Source organism: Canis lupus, chromosome 16, assembly GCF_048164855.1.
Source record: "Canis lupus baileyi chromosome 16, mCanLup2.hap1, whole genome shotgun sequence".
Classification (NCBI taxonomy): domain Eukaryota; kingdom Metazoa; phylum Chordata; class Mammalia; order Carnivora; family Canidae; genus Canis; species Canis lupus.
Window position 1 is genome coordinate 2,768,438 of NC_132853.1, and position 21,076 is coordinate 2,789,513.

The window sequence follows — 21,076 nt, forward strand, 5'->3', positions numbered from 1 at the left end:
TTAGCAATCCACTTTTCCCATCATCACACTTTTAATTCTGATGCAAAGTCAGACTTGGAAATCACTACTAAATGACCTCTAAGACTCCTGATAGCTTTTAAAGTTATAAAACTATAGATTGAAACTTATTTTCTACTCTTTCATCTCAGGAATTTTCCCCTATCCATGATTAGCATTCCTAACCAAACATCAGGATTGTCCAATTTCAGGTTAGCAATGGAAAAATAACTCTAAAACGAGTAATGTCATGTATTAATAGCTTACCCAACCTATTTCATTTATGAAAGTATGAGGTAGATCTAAACATAGCTTTTCTAGAAAATATACATCCAAAAATAAAACTTTTAGGACATCATACTTTGCAAAGATTCAACTATTTGCTGGAAATAGCCAAGGAAACCAACATTTAAAAAGCATTTTCCCTAGGGGCTCCTGAATGGCTCAGTGGGTTAAGCATCTGGACTTGTTATCAGCACAAGTCTTAATCTCAGGGTTGTGAGTTCAACCCTCGCATTGGGCTCTATGCTGGGTGCGGAGCCTATATACCTACGTACAAGCAAACATACATACATATACATAATAAAAAGCATTTTTTCCTGAAAGTTCAAAATAAAAAGTTATAGAATGAATGTCTAATTACCTATAACTTACAATGTCTTAACATTATAATCTACCTGAAACAATATACTTTATAAGAACAGACATCAAGTTTTTAAAGCATATAAAGTATCATATGATTAAATTTGACCCAATAAACTCAAACAGGACAGTGAAAGAAATACAAATTCTTATATTACTGAAAGTTCATCAGGGTTTCGTCATTATAAAAAAGGAAACATTGAGTCCTTTGATTACTGTTCTAGTTTATTTCATTAACTGGTTATTGCAAAACACATGCCTCTTGGCTCTCAAGGACTTCTAAAATCTCTGCCAACGCTTTTCACATACCACAATAAAATCCAAGATTCTTTCCAGCTTAATGCCCATGAATATGAACTACTGCATGATTTTGATTCCTATTTCTTTTATAACTTTACATTCCCAACTCACTTAATATATTCACTCCTTCAGCTTGGCTGAACAACAATCCTTGGTACAGAGTTACTTAGAAGAGTTGTTCATTGATTACAGATACCCTGTGAATTAATTTACCATGGAAATGTTAAGTTCTGCTTCCTGTGGGTTTGCAAAATAATCTAAAATAGTAAAATCTTAACACATCAAGTCATTGTAACTAGGGGATAGAAAATTCAGGTGGTAATATATGTCACACTTGACATATATTACCTTAAGAATATTTTAATAGATTTTGAAAAGAAATGTCCCATTTGAAAAAAAATACTGTCTTTTGGCAGTAGGCCAATTTGCTATTTCAGTGAGTTAGCCTGGGCACCTCCTCCTGTCTTTCCCACTCATCTAAAATATCTGAAATAACCTGATACAAAGTTGCCATGTCAAAAAGTAAAATGCTGCTGGGGTTCTGGGTGGCTCAGTCCATTAAGTGTCTGTCTTCCGCTCAGGTCCTGATCCCAGGGTTCTGAGATGAAGTCCTACATCAGGCTCCCAGCTCAGCGGGGATTCTGCTTCTTCTCCCTCTGCCCTTCTCCCCTGCTCATGCTCTCTCTCCCTGACACTCACTCTCTCAAATAAAGAAATAAAATCTTAAAGAAAAAAAAGGCAAAACATTCCAAGCTGCAGAGTTTAAATTTCTTTCTACCTCTCAATTATCTGGTAAAACCTCAAGCAGCCTAAACATAAGAATGACCAAAAATTCCATATACAACTGCAATCTTTAGTGTACTTTTTTCCTCCTCCCTAATATCCAAGTAAACACTCTGGATCCAGCAGGCTTTGTAAGCACTGCCGTGAAACAACACATTCTCTCAGCCTAACTTAAGGCTAGAATTAGTAGTCATAGTGCTGGGATCAGATCCAAACCAAATGGTTGCTGGGGAAGTGAGGAGGGGTGTTGCAAAGTATGTTAAATTCATTCAAATATTTGTGTAACTTCTCATCTGGCAATTTCTTTTAGAAATTCTAATTGTATAAGCACAGATTTTTTAATTAATAGTTGGTATCTGCAATTGAGTACAGAACTTGATGAGGCCTAATAACTACTTTTCCAGTGATCATCACTGTCCAGTTATCACTGTTTGATTACATTATAGGTTAGAGCATAGGGAAAGACGTGACTACATGATGGTGACAAGCTGCAAAAGTAGCAACATTACACCAATGACAAAACTGGATGGTGAAATCTTGGTCTACAGCTTTGAGAAGTGTCTAAACAGACAGCCACCAGAGATAGTGACTTCCTCTTCTCTCCCATGCTACTAATCCCTCAAATATAATCTTTTATTGAGGGATCCCTGGGTGGCGCAGCGGTTTAGCGCCTGCCTTTGGCCCAGGGCGCGATCCTGGAGACCCGGGATCGAATCCCACGTCGGGCTCCCAGTGCGTGGAGCCTGCTTCTCCCTCTGCCTGTGTCTCTGCCTCTCTCTCTCTCTCTCTCTCTCTGTGACTATCATAAATAAAAAAAAAAAAAAAAAATCTTTTATTGAGTCTATGCTTCTTGTTTCTTTCAAGTATATCAAGAGGCCTCAAGAGGACTATGAAAACAATTACTTCTCCAACATGGAGCAATGCGGGTTTCAATATTTTGTAGAATCTCTGGAAAAGGAAAAGAGGTAAGTGAAACAGTAAAGGATAGCATGGTGAATTCTGACAAACTGAAAACCAATCTAAATCAAGAATGAAATTTGTAGTTAAATTTGTAGTTCCTATAACTCTTGGTTAATTTAACTCTTTATGTTTTTTTTAGCCCTTAGACTTTATCCCTGCAAATTCATTTAAAATATGCAGTGTATGCCTCAAACTTGCCTGATGATAAAAACTAAAATTAAGGACTTAAAGCAAATTAAAGGATGAGGATGATGGTGGCCTGCCCTACCATGAAAATTAATGATCTCAAACACAGTGGGAAATACCCCTGTCATTCTAGAAACCTGCCTTTCACTCTGCTCTAGTTTTTCAAGTCTATGAAAAGCATTCTTCTTAGAATGCAATGAATTTAAGCAATGGTATTATGTAAACATCTAATGGCTTGGAGCAGAAGTCAGTATTTTTTTAAAGTCTGAACATCCATCCAAATGGTATAAGGTACCAACATCTCTTCATACTATCAGACCAAGGGGAAAACTGTTTAAATTAAACACATTAAAGAGTTTTTAAACTACTACACAGTAACAGTTGTTTGATTTTTTGTTGTCGTTTGTATACAATTCACTGTCATAACACTGAGAACTCAATAAAGCTGGCTAACTGGAGTGTTGTGACAGAGGGTGAAATAATTAAATTGACATAGAATGTAAACAGTTTACATTCAAACCAAATTTTCAGTGCCTGATTTTTTTTTAAATGTGTACCATTTGGCTCCTTTGAAAATGAATTTGAAGAGAGTCAACCTTTAATATTTAAACTCAAAGCAAATGACAATAACTATCCCTGATTAAAGATTAACCTTAATTCAGCCAGGAGTTCTGCAAGCCTTTCTTCAACTGAGCACTCACTCCTCAATCCCTCCCATAATAAAATCCTACGTTCTGAAACCCTCCATCTCTACTCATATAATTAATTCATTTTCCAGATTTTTAATCAAGGACCTTCAGTAGCCAATAAAAAATAACCTGCATGGCATGTCTATAATGTACCAATACTCTTTATACCAAAGGCAAAGACACCTGACATTTTAGTTACTGTGACCGTACAGAGGAGAAATAGAGGCTTTCTACTAGGTGATGGGGTTTTTGTTTTTGTTTTTTCAATATGGAAAATAACTTGTAGACTACCACTAAATCTCTGTGGTAACTTAGTGATCCAGGATCTCAGCCAGAGAGATTACCAATTACGAAGGTCAATTTTTTTCATCTTCTTTATGAAATATTTCACCTACAGACCCACCTACTCTTCATACAGGCAAACAAGGAGAAAGAGTTTACTCGTTCAATATAGCTCTCACTGAAGATGCTACTCTCAGATATAGAACAGTAAGTTTTGTGGTGAACAAGGAAGAGGTGATATGATCAGTTAGCTGCACATTCATAAAGTCCAGTATTCAAGTTCTGGCTTATAACTGTGACTCCTGGCTATGTAACTGCGCAAATCACTTCATCTAAGACTCAGTTTTTTCCTGAAGTACAAATGGGTTGTTTTGAGTTTCATGAGATAAAAATACACAAATCTCAGCACATAATAGAGTCCACAATATGTGTTAATTTCTTTCTTATTCATGTCCTTTAATAATGAACCTACTATAAAATGAGGCACTTGACATTTTCAGAATTAAAAAATAATACCACTCAAAGCCATTTTCTCAGCCATCCATTGGAGACTGCTTGTATAAATAACTACAGTCTCGCAAGTTCATTAAGTTCATTAGCTCTCTGCTGTACACAAATTGATTTCATAATCTAAATACTCTCAAGTTGAAACCTGGAAAAGAGTATGAGTGCCTCTATAAGCAGTGGTTTCACTGCTCATTGGCTCCTGGAACATGGGTACAGGCTGAAGAAGGGCTGCCACGGCCAGAACCCAGCCTTCAGAGGACTCCAAGGAACATTCAACGCTGTCGGTGAGTTTGGGATTTGAAAAAACCACCGACCGTTGACTGTACCTTGGGGTCCTTACAAACAACACTACATTTCCTGAAGCAAAGGAGCAGGCTGTACCTTCATATGTCACACAGGATCACCAGAACCAGTCCTGCTGCCTATCCCCCAAAGGTGGTCCAGTGAATTTTGTAAGAGCTCGCCCTATTTATATTGCCCATCGTTCCTTCCTCTTTGTTGTGTTCTTAACAAATAAGCGTTTCATTTTAACAAGATAAGGAGAACTCCACTATAATACTTAATGTACTTAAAAATGTCTCCTAGAAATATGCCACTCTGGTGAGAAACAGGATATAGCAAGGAGAAAGATTAAAAATATATATTGATCTTGAGCAAAATCCAATTAAGTATTTTACACCCATTTCTCCCACATCCCCTCAAAACTTTAATTAAGGGCAAGAGAAGGATTTAATAAGTAAAGTAGCATATAACTAACATCTTGCACAGCCCTTATCACAGTCTACCTCCAATTACAGTTAATATGGTTAAGTTTTGACAACCCTATTAGAATACGAGCTGTTTGAAAGCAACTATTGTCTATTTCTATCCACACATATGCTTATTCAAATATTTGTTAAATTCAAGAAAAAGTCAGGTCTGGAGTCAGATATCTGGGAGGAATCTTGGTTCAACTCCCTAACTAGCTATGTGACTACAGGCAAGTACCTGAGTTTCCATTTTTTTCATGTATAAAATGGGAGATAATAAGAACACTTAACCTCATGGAGTTTTGAAATTCAATGAGATTAATACATAAAGTGCTCTGCACCATTCTGAGCACACGGCAAATATTCAGTATACGTAACTACTATTATTATTTAACCCAAAACATATCCTGTGCTAATTTACCTAGAAAAGCACTCATATTTCTCAGTCCAAAACAGAGAGGAAGAGTCAGGACCCTTGACTCTTGTTTACATCTACCAGGTATGCAAGAACTGCCTGTGTGGTCACAAAGCTATCTATTAGCTTCTCCACAAGTTCCTTCCATTCTCTGAACCATAGTTTCTTGTCTTAAAGACTCTCTCACAGCTCCAGTATCAATGTTAGCTATCATTATGTGGACCCTCAATCATTGGTTACCAAGAGACACACCAGACCCAGACCTCAAAGAACCCGTGTGGAAAGAAGAGCCAGGAATTCAGGAGGGCCAAGATGGAAACACTGATGGCTGCACTCAACATTCATTGCTGTCGGTGGGTTTGAGTCTGAATCAACTCACTGATCAATGAATGCAAACTGCGGACCAAACAACCTAAGGGAAGCAAAAGCTGAGTCACCTGAGTGCATCAGTTACTGTGCTGGGTGGAAGCTGATGCTGTCTCCAATACACCAGCTAAAGCCTCTCTTGCTCTCTTTTGTTCTTAATATGAAATAAGCACTCTAAATTCCTAGTGCTTTTCTTTTTCTTATTTTTAGAAGATGTTCTAGAGTTAAAGAAATTATATATATATTAAAGATTTTATTTATTCATGAGAGATACACACACAGAGAGAGAGGCAGAGACACAGGCAGAGGGAAAAGCAGGCTCCATGCAGGGTGCCTGACGTGGGACTCGAGCCTGGATCTCCAGGATCACACCCTGGGCTGAAGGCAGCACCAAACCACTGAGCCATCCGGGCTGCCCAAAAGAAATGATATTTTATAGGTAGAACAAACTGTATAGCTTGATATCACACAGTATTAAAAAACGAATATTTTCATAATTTTTTAAACTAAAAAAATCACATACTATTTAAAATTCAAACATTGAAATATATAAAGTAAAAATTGAACATCTCTTTCCTCATCATCTTCCATTTCCTTAATGGAAATCACCTATAAATATAATAAATAAGTTTAAGAACCTGTTATAATCAAACTTATATTATCTAGTATTTATCATTAAAATAATAAATACCATAAACTAGACATTTTAAGTCTTTAGAGGCCTTATCCATGCACATACTGATAGATACCTATCTATAATTTTCTGGGGCTTTTGGGAGATGGCTTAAACAAACATGAGCTCATTTTATATTTACTGCTGTACAATCTTTTTCACTCAGCTATACTAGACAGCTATTATAAATAGCCTTCTGCAACAATCTTGTCATATTTGTACTGGTTCTTTAAATGACTATATACTATGCCTTAGTATGAATGCCCTGGTTATTATTATTCAGATATGCTTAATCTCTTTTGACTCAAACTATGAGGCCCATTCATTCCAACTTTTGCAATGTCCCTCAAACAAGAAAATAACCTAAGTGAAATGGGAAATGCACATTTTTCTAAACAAAATGTAATATAGTACCATTTCTGACTTCTGTAACATAAAATGAGATGAGCCACTAAATCTTTCATGATAATGACAGGAAAATAAAGGCTTTGGTCACCAATAATTTAATCATACACATAAGTCTAAGAGAAGGGATCCCTGGGTGGCGCAGCGGTTTGGCGCCTGCCTTTGGCCTAGGGCGTGATCCTGGAGACCCGGGATCGAATCCCACACATCGGGCTCCTGGTGCATGGAGCCTGCTTCTCCCTCTGCCTGTGTCTCTGCCTCTCTCTCTCTCTCTCTCTCTATGTGACTATCAAAAAAAAAAGTCTAAGAGAAAAACAGATTCTCACAGCAAAGTCAAACTAAATAAAGCAGTAGGAAAAGTGACTTATCAGGTTAGCCTTCCAAAATCAGGGATAGAAAGGAAGTAGAAGTGCAGAAGTACAGGTATAGTAGACAAGAACTAAAAAAGAAAAATCAAAGGCAAGAGAAAAATTAAAAAAAAAATGACAAGAATTCAGGGAAAACAAAGGGTTCAGGCTACTGTTTCCCAATCTGGTTGTATATCAGAATCATTTAGACTGGCTGCTTTAAAAATTGCAGATTTCTATATTACACCAGATATAGGGTCCTGAAAAAGAATCTGTATTCTTTTTTTTAAAAAAGATTTTATTTATTTATTCATGAGAGACACACACAGAGAGAGAGGCAGAGACACAAGCAAAGGGAGAAGCAGGCTCCATGCAGGGAGCCCGACGTGGGACTCAATCCCAAGTCTCCAGGATCACGCCCTGGACTGAAGGTGGTGGTAAATCGCTGAGCTACGGGGGCTGCCCTAGAATCTGTATTCTAACAAGCATTCTAGTGATTATTTTTCACCCACCAATTACTTTCAAATTTTCTGAAAACATTAGAAAAGACTGTCCAACATGTTCTTTGGAAAATGTACCTGCAGCATAAGTATGCCACTTACTTATTTACACAGAGAATCAATAGTCTTTAAATATGCCAATAAAAAATAACACATTTCAGCCACCAAAATCCTATGTAGTTTCTCTTGGATAAAACTAAATGCTACAGGAAGGGAAACAATTATGTGTTTAAGGGTATTTTTTGCAGCTAAGACTGTAAATAAACACTCGCAATGGAGAATACCTGTGGTATATACAGGGAACATAAGCAGAATAGTTCAGAGATTGTGTTGGGGAGTCATGAAGAACAGCACTGAAAAGGTAGAAGGACAAATGACAGAAGACCTTGTGAGCCAGGCAGAAATATTCAGAATTAGTGCAACAAGGAGCCACTTTAAGCACCGAGCTCCAAAAAGAGATAATGAAAGCAAGACTTTGGGAAGACTGACCAAGTATATGAAGCAGAAGGAAAGAAAGAGAAATGTGAAAAGAGACAGAGTCAGAGACAGAGAGAGAGAGAGAGAGATGTTCCACAAATGAAATGAACTAAAACTGAGGCTGCAGGAGTGGAAAGAATAGAAAGGATATCTCCAAAAGGCATTTTTCTTTTGTTTTTGGTAATTTTCTGTTTTTCCAAATAGATTTGTTTTCTTTTTTGGTACTATGTAGTTACTGAAAAAGTCATTCAAAAGAGAGAAAATTAAGGTCCACTAACTGGCCCCCCTCACATCATCCTGTTGCGTGTATAATACCCTCCCATATAGGGCAGCCCCGGTGGCGCAGCGGTTTAGCACCGCCTGCAGCCCAGGGCGTGATCCTGGAGACCCTGGATCGAGTCCCATGTCAGGCTCTCTGCATGGTGCCTGCTTCTCTCTCTGCCTGTGTCTCTGCCTCTCTCTGTGTGTCTCTATGAATAAATAAAGTCTTAAAAAAAAAATACCCTCCCATATATAAATACCAGAAATGTTGAAAATACACATATCTGTAGTTAGAGAAAATAGCCCAAACTATACATATTGTACTGGAAGCTTTTTTCACTTAAAATATTGTGGCCATCTTTCTAGATCAATAGACCAGATTCACCTTCCAAGGAATCAGCTTAAACAGAAAAGATATCAAGGAGTTAAAAATGGTGCCTAACTTTCTCGACTAGATTAGGAGCCTGGAGTGCACTAATGAACAATTTCAAAATGGAAAAAAGAGAAGTTCATTTTTTGAAAAGAGGATGCACATTTGTGATTTACAAGCATAAAGCTAAGAGTGAATAAGCTAAGTACAGAAAGAAAAAGAATTTTCTTTTATTGAACACAAACCATGCACCTGGACTGCAACAGAAGCCAGGAGATATGGAGGGAACAGATGTGTCTCTGCCTCTCTCTGTGTCTCTCATGAATAAAGATATAAATAAAATATTTATAAATGAATGAAAGAATGAATGAAAGAAACAGCTACTGATAAGTGTTGTAAAGAACAATCTTGGAGTGATAGTCACAGAAGAAAATAGATTTCTGGAAAGGTAGTGGTGAAGAGTGGTGAAGAGCTTGAGCTAAGTAAGGGTAAAAATTCCTGCTACGTGACTTATCAACTATGTAAACATGGACAAGTCACTTACCTTGAAATCTGTCTCATCTGTAAATAGGAGATATGGTAACAGTATTTGCTTCACAAGGCTACTTGAGAAGAACACGTGTAAATTATTTCACACAGAGCCTGACACAACAAAATACTAAAATTGCATGTATGTGCACAGACACACACATGTACAAGCAAACACTGGCTGATAGGAAGTAAAAAGCAGACTGGAAGCAAAAATGTTAATCACTGAAATCTCTAAGTTGTAGAATTAAAAGTGATTTTTATGTTTATTATTTAGAACTCATCTATGTCTTCCAAGTGTTTAGCAATAAGCATAAACTATTTAAACCATTAAGAAAAATTATTTTTAAATGTATTTTCTTTAAAAGCAAAGATTTATTTTACTTATTTATTCATGAGAGACACAGAGAGAGAGAGGCGGAGAAGCAGGCTCCATGCAGGGAGCCCAATGTGAGACTGGATCCCGGGACTTCAGGATCACACCCTGAGCCAAAGGCAGATGCTCAACCACTGAGCCACTCAGGCATCCCTAAAAGCAAAGATGTGTTTTAGATGCAAGATCTACCTATGTTTGGCTGAAAAGCAGATGGAAGAATCCACAGTGGAAAAGGAAGAAAAGATAGACTATTTTTATCAAGACAGGGAACCTGTAGAAAGCACAGCTACAAGGATAGTAGAAAGTGACAGGCTCCAGATCCATGTGGATGTGGTCACTTTGGAGGGCAGACACATCAGCCTCAGAGAATGAAAATGATGAAGGCAATTCCAGCCTACTTCTGTTCTCTCAGGCTGTATCTCAATAGGACCCAGCTGGATCTTGTGATCCTGTATCTTGGCAAGGAGCCTGGCATGGACACTCAGTACATGTTTGTCAAATGAATTTCCTTACGATCTCTGGCACAGTTATATTTATAACTCAGGAAATGGTCTGCTCTTTGAACCAAGTACTGGATACCTTTAAACCATCTGTGCCATGATTACAGTTCCAACCCAGGTATAATTTTAATAACTACCAGGTTATCGGGTATGTCCTTGATTAGTATACTTGCTATAGAATCCTTTTCTTCAGACTAAATCTAGTGACAACATGTACAATCAGTCAAAATCACATCCCCCTCTGCTCCTCTTTCCGGTGAACAGGTGTAAAACAGGAGAGTTTAAAAGAAGTGGTTTAGGATAAGGAGTCAGAAAACTTGAATTTAATGGGACACGTGAGTGGCTCAGAGGTTGAGCATGTGCCTTTGACTCAGGGCCTGATCCCAGTCCAAGGATAGAATCCCACATCGGGCTCCCAGCAGGGAGCCTACTTCTTCCTCAGCCTGTGTCTCTGTCTCTCTCTGTCTCTCATGAATAAATAAAATCTTAAAAAAAAAAAAAAAAAAAAACAATTTGAATTTATTTTTTTAATTTATTTTTTTTTAATTTTTATTTATTTATGATAGTCACAGAGAGAGAGAGAGGGAGAGAGAGACGCAGAGACATAGGCAGAGGGAGAAGCAGGCTCCATGCATCAGGAGCCCGACGTGGGACTTGATCCCGGGTCTCCAGGATCGCGCCCTGGGCCAAAGGCAGGCGCCAAACTGCTGCGCCACCCAGGGATCCCCAACAATTTGAATTTAAATCCAACTCTGCCACAGTTGTGTGCTCTTAGACAAGTGAGTCACTCTGTAAGCCTTCCTTCTCTGTAAAATGGAGACTAAGGATACCTCTCTTATCTCACAGGATTATTTTGAGACCTCAGCAAAAAAACCAAAACAAACAAAAAAAAAACAGTGAAAATGCACTACGAATAGCACATAGCAATATAACCCAAAGCATCCTAGTATGTGATGGTACCACTCCACGGGCTCTCCTCTTTCAGTAGACAAGATCTTCATTCCTCAAATTCTCACCTGCTTCTCAATCAGCAGCACATATTTGCAAGATGTCTAGCTGGGATTGATCTATAACCTGGTGCTGAAAGAAGGCATTTTTCTGTATCATCTGCCTAAATAGTCCATGAGAGCCACATTCCAAACAGTTGAGTCAGTTCTCCCAAACAAAGAGAAAGGTCTTTCTGATGGACTTTTATGAAGCAGGGCACAGGGTAAGGCTTTGGGAACAGGGATGGTATATGTCTCCAAGTGAAAGACTAATCTGAGATATCACACAAATCAATAGGACATCACTTAAAACCATTTTCTCCAAAAATCCCACAAAACACTGGTTTATGCAAAAGTCTCCAACTAATCTTAGGTACTTTTTAGTTTTAGAGTTTTATCTAGGTTTATTTATTTATTTATTTTTTAATTTTTATTTATTTATGATAGTCACACACACAGAGAGAGAAAGAGAGAGAGAGAGAGGGTGGGGGGCAGAGGGAGAAGCAGGCTCCATGCACCGGGAGCCCGACGTGGGATTTGATCCCGGGTCTCCAGGATCGCGCCCTGGGCCAAAGGCAGGCGCTAAACCGCTGCGCCACCCAGGGATCCCTTATCTAGGTTTAATTTGTGTACCATAAAATGAATCCAGTGTAAATGTACAATTCAATGACTTCTATTTACTCATTTATAGAATTGTGCAACTATCACTGCAATCCAATTTTAGAACAGTATCACTACAAAACTCCCTTTGAGCCTGTGTCCAATCAATCTCCACTCCTACCTTTAGACCCAACCATTGATTTGCATCCAGTCTCTATAAATTAGCCTTTTCTAGATATTTCATATAAATAGAATCATGTAAAATGTAGTCTTTTGAGTCTGATTTCTTTCACTTAGCGTATTTTTGAAGTGTATTCCTGTTGTAGCATATGTTAGTAGTTCATTCTTTTTTACTGTTGAATAGCATTCCATTATATGGATATTCCACACTTTGTTTATGCCTTTACCAGCTAATGGACATTTGGATTGTTTCTGGATTTTGGCAATTATAAATAATGCTGCTATAAATGTTCATATACAAGTTTTTGTGTAGACATACATTTATATGTCTCTTGGGTAGATACCTAGGAATGAAACTGCTGCATCATATGGTAAGTTTCTATTTAACTTTTTTTTTTTTTTAAGAGATAGAGTAGGGAGGGAAGGGCAGAGGGAGAGAGAGAGAATCTTAAGCAGGCTCCATACCCAAGGTGGAGCATGACACAGGGCTCAATCTCACACACTGAAATCACAATTTGAGCCAAAATCAAGAGTCAGATGCTTAACCGACTGAGCCACCCAGGCGCCCCTATGTTTAACTTAATGATGTTGCCAAACTGACTTCTAAAGTGACTATACCTATAAGACAGACAAATTCTGGCAAGACAGAATGGTGATTATAGTTAATAAGACTAAAGTAATATTAAGCTATAAAATACAAGTATAATATATTTTAAAGTTGGCAAGAGGACAGATCTAAAATATTCATCACAAAAAAGAAAGGGTCATTACATGACATGATGAAGAGGTTCGCTAATGCTATAGTGGTAATCATTTTCTAATATGTAAGGATACGAGTCAACTCATTGGACACCTTAAATTTATACAATTTTACTTGTCAATGATGCCTACATAAAGCTGGAAAAAAATATTCCATATATTAGTATTTGGATCGAAAGTAAAGCATATTACCAGTGATGATGTTTTCTAGCTGCCCAAAATATTCTTATACAGTTTTGTATTATTTACTTTGTAAAAACTCAAGATATGAATTCAGAGAAATAAAAGTCAAATCAAATAAAAAATAAAAAAATAAAGTGACTATACCATTTTATATTCTCATAGCAATGCACAAGGTTTCCAGTTCCTATACATCCTTACCAACACGTTTTTATAGTTTTTTTGACGATAGCCACTCCAGAAGGTATATAGAAATTCATTATGAATTTAACTTGATTTCCCTAATAATTAACAGGATGTTAAACATCTTTTTTATGTGATAAAATAAATGTCTGTTCTTTTATCTCATGTTTTTGGTTTTTTTCATTTATTTTTATTGTAATAACATTTTAAACATTTTTGAGTGTACAATTCAGTGGCATTAAATTCAAAAGGCTGTGCAACCACCACCACTATCCACTTCCAGAATATTTTCAAAATTTACCCATTAAATAACTATCCATTCCACACTTTGACCACTTCCCCTAGTCTACTCTGTTTCTATGAATTTGCCTAGTTATTGCACGTAAATGGAGTCCTACAACAAAAAGTAATTTTTATTTAAAAAAATAAGTTTTAAAACCAGCTTGTTTGTCTTCTGATTTGTAAGATCTTGTTCTTTATATGTTTTGGACACTCCTTTATCAGATATGCAAATCTTTCTCTCTGGAGCTTGTCTTTTCACTTTTTTAATCATGTCTTTTGAAATGCAAAAGTTTTTACATTTTAATGAAGCCAACTTAGCAAATTTTTCTTTAATAGCTTGTGCCACTGGTGAGGATACCCAAAGTCACAGATATTCTTCAAGACATTTCGTAGTTTTGGGCAGCCCCAGTGGCGCAGCGGTTTGGCACCGCCTGCAGCCTGGGGTGCGATCCTGGAGACCCGGGATCGAGTCCCAAATCAGGCTCCCTGCATGGAGCCTGCTTCTCCCTCTGCCTGTGTCTCTGCCTCTCTCTCTCTCTGCGTCTATGAATAAATAAATAAAATCTTAAAAAAAAAAAAAGAAATTTCGTAGTTTTAAATTTATGTGTATGATCCACTTCGAGGTAATTTTTTGTCTAGTATAAAGGCCTGAGTTCTTTTTTTTTTTTTGCATGCTGATACCCAATTTCCCAGCATCATTTGCTGAAAAAACTACTCTCCCCCTACCCTGCTGAATTGTCTTAGCACCTGTGTCAAAAATCAACTCACCATATATGTAAAGATACATTTCTGAACCCTCAACCCAGTTCTAGTACCCATCCTTAAACCAATATATCACACTGTCTTGATTATAATTACTTTATGGTAGTTTCTGAAATCATGCTTTCTCAAAATTTCATTGGCTACTCTACTTCAGGACCTTTGCATCTCCACAGAAATTTTCGGTTTAAATTTCTTTAAAGTATTCAGTTGGGGCAGCTCGGGTGGCTCAGGGGTTGGGCACCTGCCTTTGGCCCAGGGTGTGACCCTGGAGACCCTGGATCGAGTCCCACATCGGGCTCGCTGCATGGAGCCTGCTTCTCCCTCTGCCTGTGTGTCTCTGCCTCTCTCTCTCTCTGTCCAATGAATAAATAAATAAAATCTTAAAAAAAAAAAGTATTCAGTTGGAATTTTTTTGTAGAGAGATTACATTGAATCTATACATCAAATTGAGGATAATTATCATTTTAACAACATTTAGACTTGTAGTCCATGAAGATGGAATATCTCCACTTTTTTAGTTCTTTTAAAACTTCTCTCAATAATATTTTAGTTTTTCGTGTACAAATCTTATTACTTCTTTTGTTAAATTTATTCCTATGTATGTTATTCTTTTGATGCCAATCATGAATCAAATTCTTTTCCTTACTTTCATTTCTGGACTGTTGCTAGTACACACACACACACACACACACACACACACACAAAAGATTTTTGTGTATTGATCTGGTATCCTGTAGCCTTGCTTAAACTCAGATCTGTTTTTGCTTTTTTGTGAATTACTTAGGTATATATAGAGGATTAGGTCGTCTATGTATAAAACATTTTTAACTCTTTCCAATTTAGATGCCTCCCCCCACTCCCCCACCCCATTGCACTAAGAGTGGACTTACGAGTGGATATTCTTGGGACGCCTGGGTAGCTCAGTGGTTGACCTTCTGCTTTTAGCTCGGGGCGTGATCCTGGAGTCCTGGGATTGAGTCCCACATCGGGCTTCCCACATGGAGCCTGCTTCTCCCTCTGCCTGTCTCTGCCTGTCTCTGTGTCTCTCATGAATAAATAAATAAAATCTTAAAAAAAAAAAAGAGTGCATATTCTTACCTGCCTTGTTCCCAATTTTAGAAGAGCCTTCATATTTCACCATTAAGTATAACATTAGCTTTAGGATTTTCACAGATGCCCCTTATCAAGGTGAAATTGCCTACTCTTCCTGGTTTGTTGTTAGATTTTGTCAGGAAGGAGTGTTGGATTACATCAAATGCTTTTTCTGTGTCTACCGAGATGATCATGTGGGATTTTCTTTAAAAACTATTTAAAAAAAAACCAAAAATCTTTTTATTAGGGGGGAATCCCTGGGTGGCTCAGCGGTTTGGCACCTGCCTTTGGACTAGGGCGTGATCCTGGAGACCGGGGATCGAGTCCCACGTTAGGCTTCCTGCATGGAGCCTGCTTTTCCCTCTGCCTCTGTCTGTGTCTCTCATGAATAAATAAAATCTTAAAAAAAAGAAGTGACTGAGTCTGACCAAGCTGTGGGGTAAAAACTACTTAAAAAAAAAAAAAATCTTTTATTAGGGGACACCTGGGTGGTTCAGCAGTTAAGTGTCTGCCTTCCGGCTCAGGGTGTGATCCTGGAGTCCAGGGTCGAGTCCCACATCAAGTCCCACATCGGGCTCCCCACATGAAGCCTGCTTCTCCCTCTGCCTATGTCTCTGCCTCTCTCTCTCTGTCTCTCATGAATAAATAAATAAATCTAAAAAGAAACCTTTTATCAGTATGGTTTATTATATGATAGCAAACTGACCTGTGAACTAGCTATTTTGGTAAAGTTTTACTGAAATATAGGCACATCCACTTATTTAAATTTACATATGGTCTACGGCTGTTTTTGTAGTATAACAGCAGAGCTGAGTAGTTTCAACAGAAACCGTAATGGTCCAAAAGCCTAAAATATTTACCAACTAGCCTTTTAAGAGCACATCTGCTGACCCTTGGTATGTTGGTATATACATTTTAATCCAATCTTGCATGCCTGGGATAACACCCAATTGATCATGGTATATAATCCATTTTCTATGTTGCTAAATTTAGTTAGCTAATATTTTATTAAAGATTATTATGTCTATGTTCATAAAGGATACTGTTCTGCAGTTTTCTTATATCTTTGTCTGGCTTTATCAGGGGAATTGGGTCCTCATAAAATGAGTTGCCACGTGTTCCTTCCTCTTCTACTTTTTAAGTTTGTGAAGGATTAGTTTTAGTGCTTCTTTAAATGTTTAACAGAATTCACCATTGAAGCCACTAAGCCTGGGGTTCTTTCGCAGTAAGATTTTTAATTACTGATTCATTTTCTTTCATTGTTACAGATACAGAAAACGTTTCTTTAATTGTTAATTCGCCAATGAAGCCACTGGGCCTGGGCTTCTCTTTGCAGTAAGGTTTTTAATTACTGGTTTAATTCTTTAGTTGTTATAGATCTATTCATTTATTTATTTCCTCTTGAGTTAGTTTTAGTAATTTGTGCCTTAGGCATTTGTGTCTAGGAATTTGTCCACTCCATTTAAGTTGTCTAATTTGTTGAGAAGAAGTTATTCATAATTTTCTCTTACAATCTTTTTTATTTCTTTGGAGTGATTTCCTTGCTAAAGTCAATTAGTTCTATTTGTTTCTAGTCTGTTGTGAATTACTTAAACATGGCATTAAATATGGCATTATATCATCTATGTATAAAGACAGTTTTATTTTTAATTCTCTATTTAATGATTTTATTTAAAAAAAAAAAACTGTCCCACGTCATAGTTTGCTGACCTCTGTATCATTCCATATTAATATTTTCTTAAAATCCCAAAATGATCATCTTGATTTGGGGTTTATCTAGTTTCTTTTCTTTAAGATTTATTTATTTGGTAGAGGGAGATTGAGAGGAAAACTTAAGCAGATTCCTTGTAGACTGTGAAGCCCTATGCCAGCCAGGCTCAATCACACCTTCCTGAGATCACAACCTGAGCCAAAACCAAGAGTCAGATGCTTAACCAACTGCACCACCCAGGCACCCCATCTTTATCTAGTGTGGTACAAGGTGGAAGCTTAGGTTAATGCTTGAGACCCTTTCTTCTTTCCTCATATAGTTGTAAATTTAAAAGCTATAAAATTTCCTATAAGCACTGTTTTAGCTGCATTCGATGAAATATTTTCCTTTTCATTTAGTCAAACATTTGCCTCCATTTAGTCTATATTTGCCTTAGGATTTCTTCTTTGACCTATGGGTTATTTGTAAGTAATTTGGTTTAATTTCAAATATTTGGAGATATCCTAAATATCTTTCTGTTATAGATCTCTAATTCTGTTGTGGTCATAAAACGTATCTTGTAGGATTTCAATCTGTAAAAATAATTAAGACTTATTTTATGGCCCAGAATATTCTTAAACTGTTCCATGTACACTCAAAAAAATGTATATTAAAAAAATGTGTATTCTGCATAGAGTATTCAATAAATGAGTTGGTTGCCTGCGTTGTCTTCTATAACCTTGCTAATTTTGTCTAGTTCTTCTATCAATTATTGAGAGTGGGGTACTGAAATCTATATTATTATTGAGTTTATTTCTCTTAAGTCCTGTTTTTGTTTCAGATATTCTGGTGCTGTTAGGTATATTTTTATAATTGTTATATTTTCGTTTATTGACTCTTTTGTCCTTATGAAATGTCCCTCTTTCTCTAATGTTATTTCTTAAATTATATTTTATATGTTATTAATATAGTCACTCCAGCTCTCCTATGGTTACTGTTTGTATGATCTATTTTTTAGCATCTTTTTACTTTTAACCTATTTGTGTCTTTAAATCTAGAGTATGTCTCTTATTGACAGCATAAATTTGCATCTTGCTTTTTTATCCAGATTGACAATACCTACACCTTTTGAATAGGCAGTTAGTCCATTCACATTTGATATAATTTTTGACATGGCTGGATTTATGTATACTATTTTACTGGTTTTGTTTCATGTCTTTGTCTTTAACCTCTTTTCCTCCATTACTATCTTTTGTGTGTGAAATATTTCTATATATATATATATATATACATACCATTTTAATCCCTCTATTGACTTTTTCACAATTATTTTTTGTTCTTTTCTTTGTGGTTGCTCTAGATATCACAATATGCATCTTTTACTTATCACAATCTAACTTAACTCCAGGAAATACAGAAATTTGCTCCAATATATCTCCTATTCCATCTCTTTTCTGTTTTTACTATATATGTATCATAAACTCAGTAATATAGTATTATAATTATTGCTTTAATCTTAAAAATTAAAAGAAAAATAGTTATATTTACCTATATACTTACCATTTCCAATGTTCTTCATTCTTCTTATGGATTCAAGTGACCATCTGCTGTCACTTCCTTTCAGCTTTAAGGACTTCCATTAGTATTTTAAGGCAGGTCTGCTATCCTCTCCCCTTTTTATGTGGAAATGTCTTTATTTTGCCTTTATTTCTGAAGAAGAGTTTTGCTAGATAAAGAAATCTTGGTTAATGTTTTTTTCTCCACGTGTTTACTATGTCATCCCACTCTCTTCAGATTTCTTTGCTTCTGATGAGAAGGCAGCCATAAATTCTAGTGTTATTCCCTTGTATGTGATTAATCATTCTGTTCTTGCTGTTTTCAAGATTTTTCTCTTTGTCTTACAACAATTTGACTCTGATATGGGTTTATCATGCTTGGGTTTATCAAGCTTCTTGTATCTGTAGATGAATGCTTCTCCTCAAATGTGGAAAGCAAATTTTGGCCACTATTTCTTCTAATAATCTTTTCTGCTGCTCTCTCACTCCTCTCCTTTTATGTATGTATACTCTTAGGTATATATCTGATGTTGTCCCACAGATCTCAGAGGCTCTGTTCATTGTTCAAGCTTTTTTCTGTTCTTTATAATTATTGACCTAACGGCCTATTGGTGACAAGTTCACCAATAATCTTTCTTCTGCCATCTTAAATCTGTTGAGTCCGTCCTAGTTAATTTTTCATTTCAGTTATAATTTTCAAATCAAGCACTTTCATTTTCTCTTAAAATTTCTCTTTGAGATTCTCTATTGAGTCATTATCATGTTTCCTTTAATCCTTTATAAAAAGGATTCCCTTTATTTCACTGAAACATCTCTAATAGAGGCTTTGAAGTATCTGTGTGCCAGATTCTGCATTTGAGATCACTAAAGACAGTTTCTACTGATTTTTCTGAGTATAGGTTATTTTGCATGTCTTAAATTTTAGCTTTTCTGTTGAATATTAAACATTTAAAGTAAGGTACTACTGACAACTGTAGATTCTGAATTTTTCCCAATTAAGGTTTTGTGATGATGGTGGGATTTTGTTTTTGTTTTTACCAACTTTTCAGGAATAAATTTGTAAAATCTTTCTCTCCTACAACGTATGGTGCTTGATGGCTCAGGATTTTTTCCCTTGTTTTTATTTTGAAGCCTGACTTCTAAGCATTACCCCTCTATCTGCATAACTTACTGACTGGCCAGAGGTGGTGCTCACCTTGAGCCCTTTTATTCTGTTGATGGACCTGTGGTTGGGATAGGGAGCACATTCTCATTTTAGGCCTTCACGTCTACTATAAACTTTACCTTTTGCTGGGCTTTCTCACACTTCCTTTGCATGGCCAAAATGTGTAGGTGGCTTGGGTTGCACTGGTTTCTAACTGTGCATGAAGCCTCCAAGCAACCCAGGATATAAGGAGAGCTTATCCAACTCCCTGTAGTTGCGTTACCTCCCAGATCTTTCTATTAAAGCCCTGTCTAGTCTGCTCCACTGTTTGCCCCAAACAGGACTGTAACCTTAGGCTAGTAGAGTTGCTTGGCTCTCCTTATTTCACTTGCCACCAAGATCATCACTTTTAATTGATAATATTCCAAATCAAGTGAGTCCCCTCCCACTGGAGTAGTTAAGCTGCTGATTTTCACAACCAACCCACCCTAGTTGAACTACTACACTATCACAGTTGAAAAAACAGGAGCTATCCTGGGCAAGATCACAAATGCGTTTTATGTAAAATTCAGTGGTTTTCATGAATAAACATTTCTCAACTTGTTAAAAGCCTATAATTGTTTCTGACAGTTTTTTCCAGCTTTATAGTTGCTTTTGGGGGGCAGGATTTGTTGACCTGCTCACTCACTCATACCAGAAATGAATCTCCTCCTCAGATATGTTTTTATAAATCTCCTAATAAAATCCTAACCTTGGGGATCCCTGGGTGGCTCAGCGGTTTGGCGCCTGCCTTTGGCCCAGGGCGCAATCCTGGAGTCCCGGGATCGAGTCCCACGTCGGGCTCCCGGCATGGAGCCTGTTTCTCCCTCTGCCTGTGTCTCTGCCTCTCTCTCTTTCTCTATCTATCATAAATAAATTAAAAAATCTTTAAAAAAAATCCTAACCTTGGTAAAGCCAAACAGTCTGAAATCCAATCTATTTCCCTGGAATTAGACCCTAATTAGGAAATTATTTAGGAAATTAGGAAATTAATTAGGAAATACCTAAATTGTTCAAATACAACTCAATTCCAAAAAAATACGTAAGAGAAAAAATTTCCCTGGGGAAAGCAAAGGAATAAAGTTACTCGGAATATTGCAATTATTTTCAATTCCAGAAGACAATAATACAAAAATTCGAATATCAGGTAGTTGTTTTCAGTTCCCACCTCCCAAAAGCCCTAACTATTGCAGTCACTAGTACTCTGTAGATGTATATACAATCTCAACAGCCCTAAAGCCAATCATGGTTAGGACAAGAGTACATAGCCTCAAATCTTGTCACCAAGTACATATTAAATAGGTCCTACA

The 21,076-nt window shown here is 36.9% G+C and overlaps 1 protein-coding gene and 1 long non-coding RNA gene across 4 annotated transcripts in view; one reads left to right on the forward strand and one right to left on the reverse strand.

Annotated features, from left to right (window-relative positions):
• The window catches only part of NR6A1 (nuclear receptor subfamily 6 group A member 1), a 221,997-nt gene that overhangs the window by 142,051 nt on the left and 58,870 nt on the right, over nt 1-21,076 (reverse strand). The gene's annotated exons all lie outside the window — the stretch shown is intronic.
• The window catches only part of LOC140605712 (uncharacterized), a 71,370-nt gene that overhangs the window by 32,504 nt on the left and 17,790 nt on the right, over nt 1-21,076 (forward strand). Inside the window, exon 2 of the long non-coding RNA XR_012008283.1 lies at nt 2,587-2,687. This is a non-coding gene — a long non-coding RNA (uncharacterized lncRNA). The remainder of the gene's footprint in view (nt 1-2,586; nt 2,688-21,076) is intronic.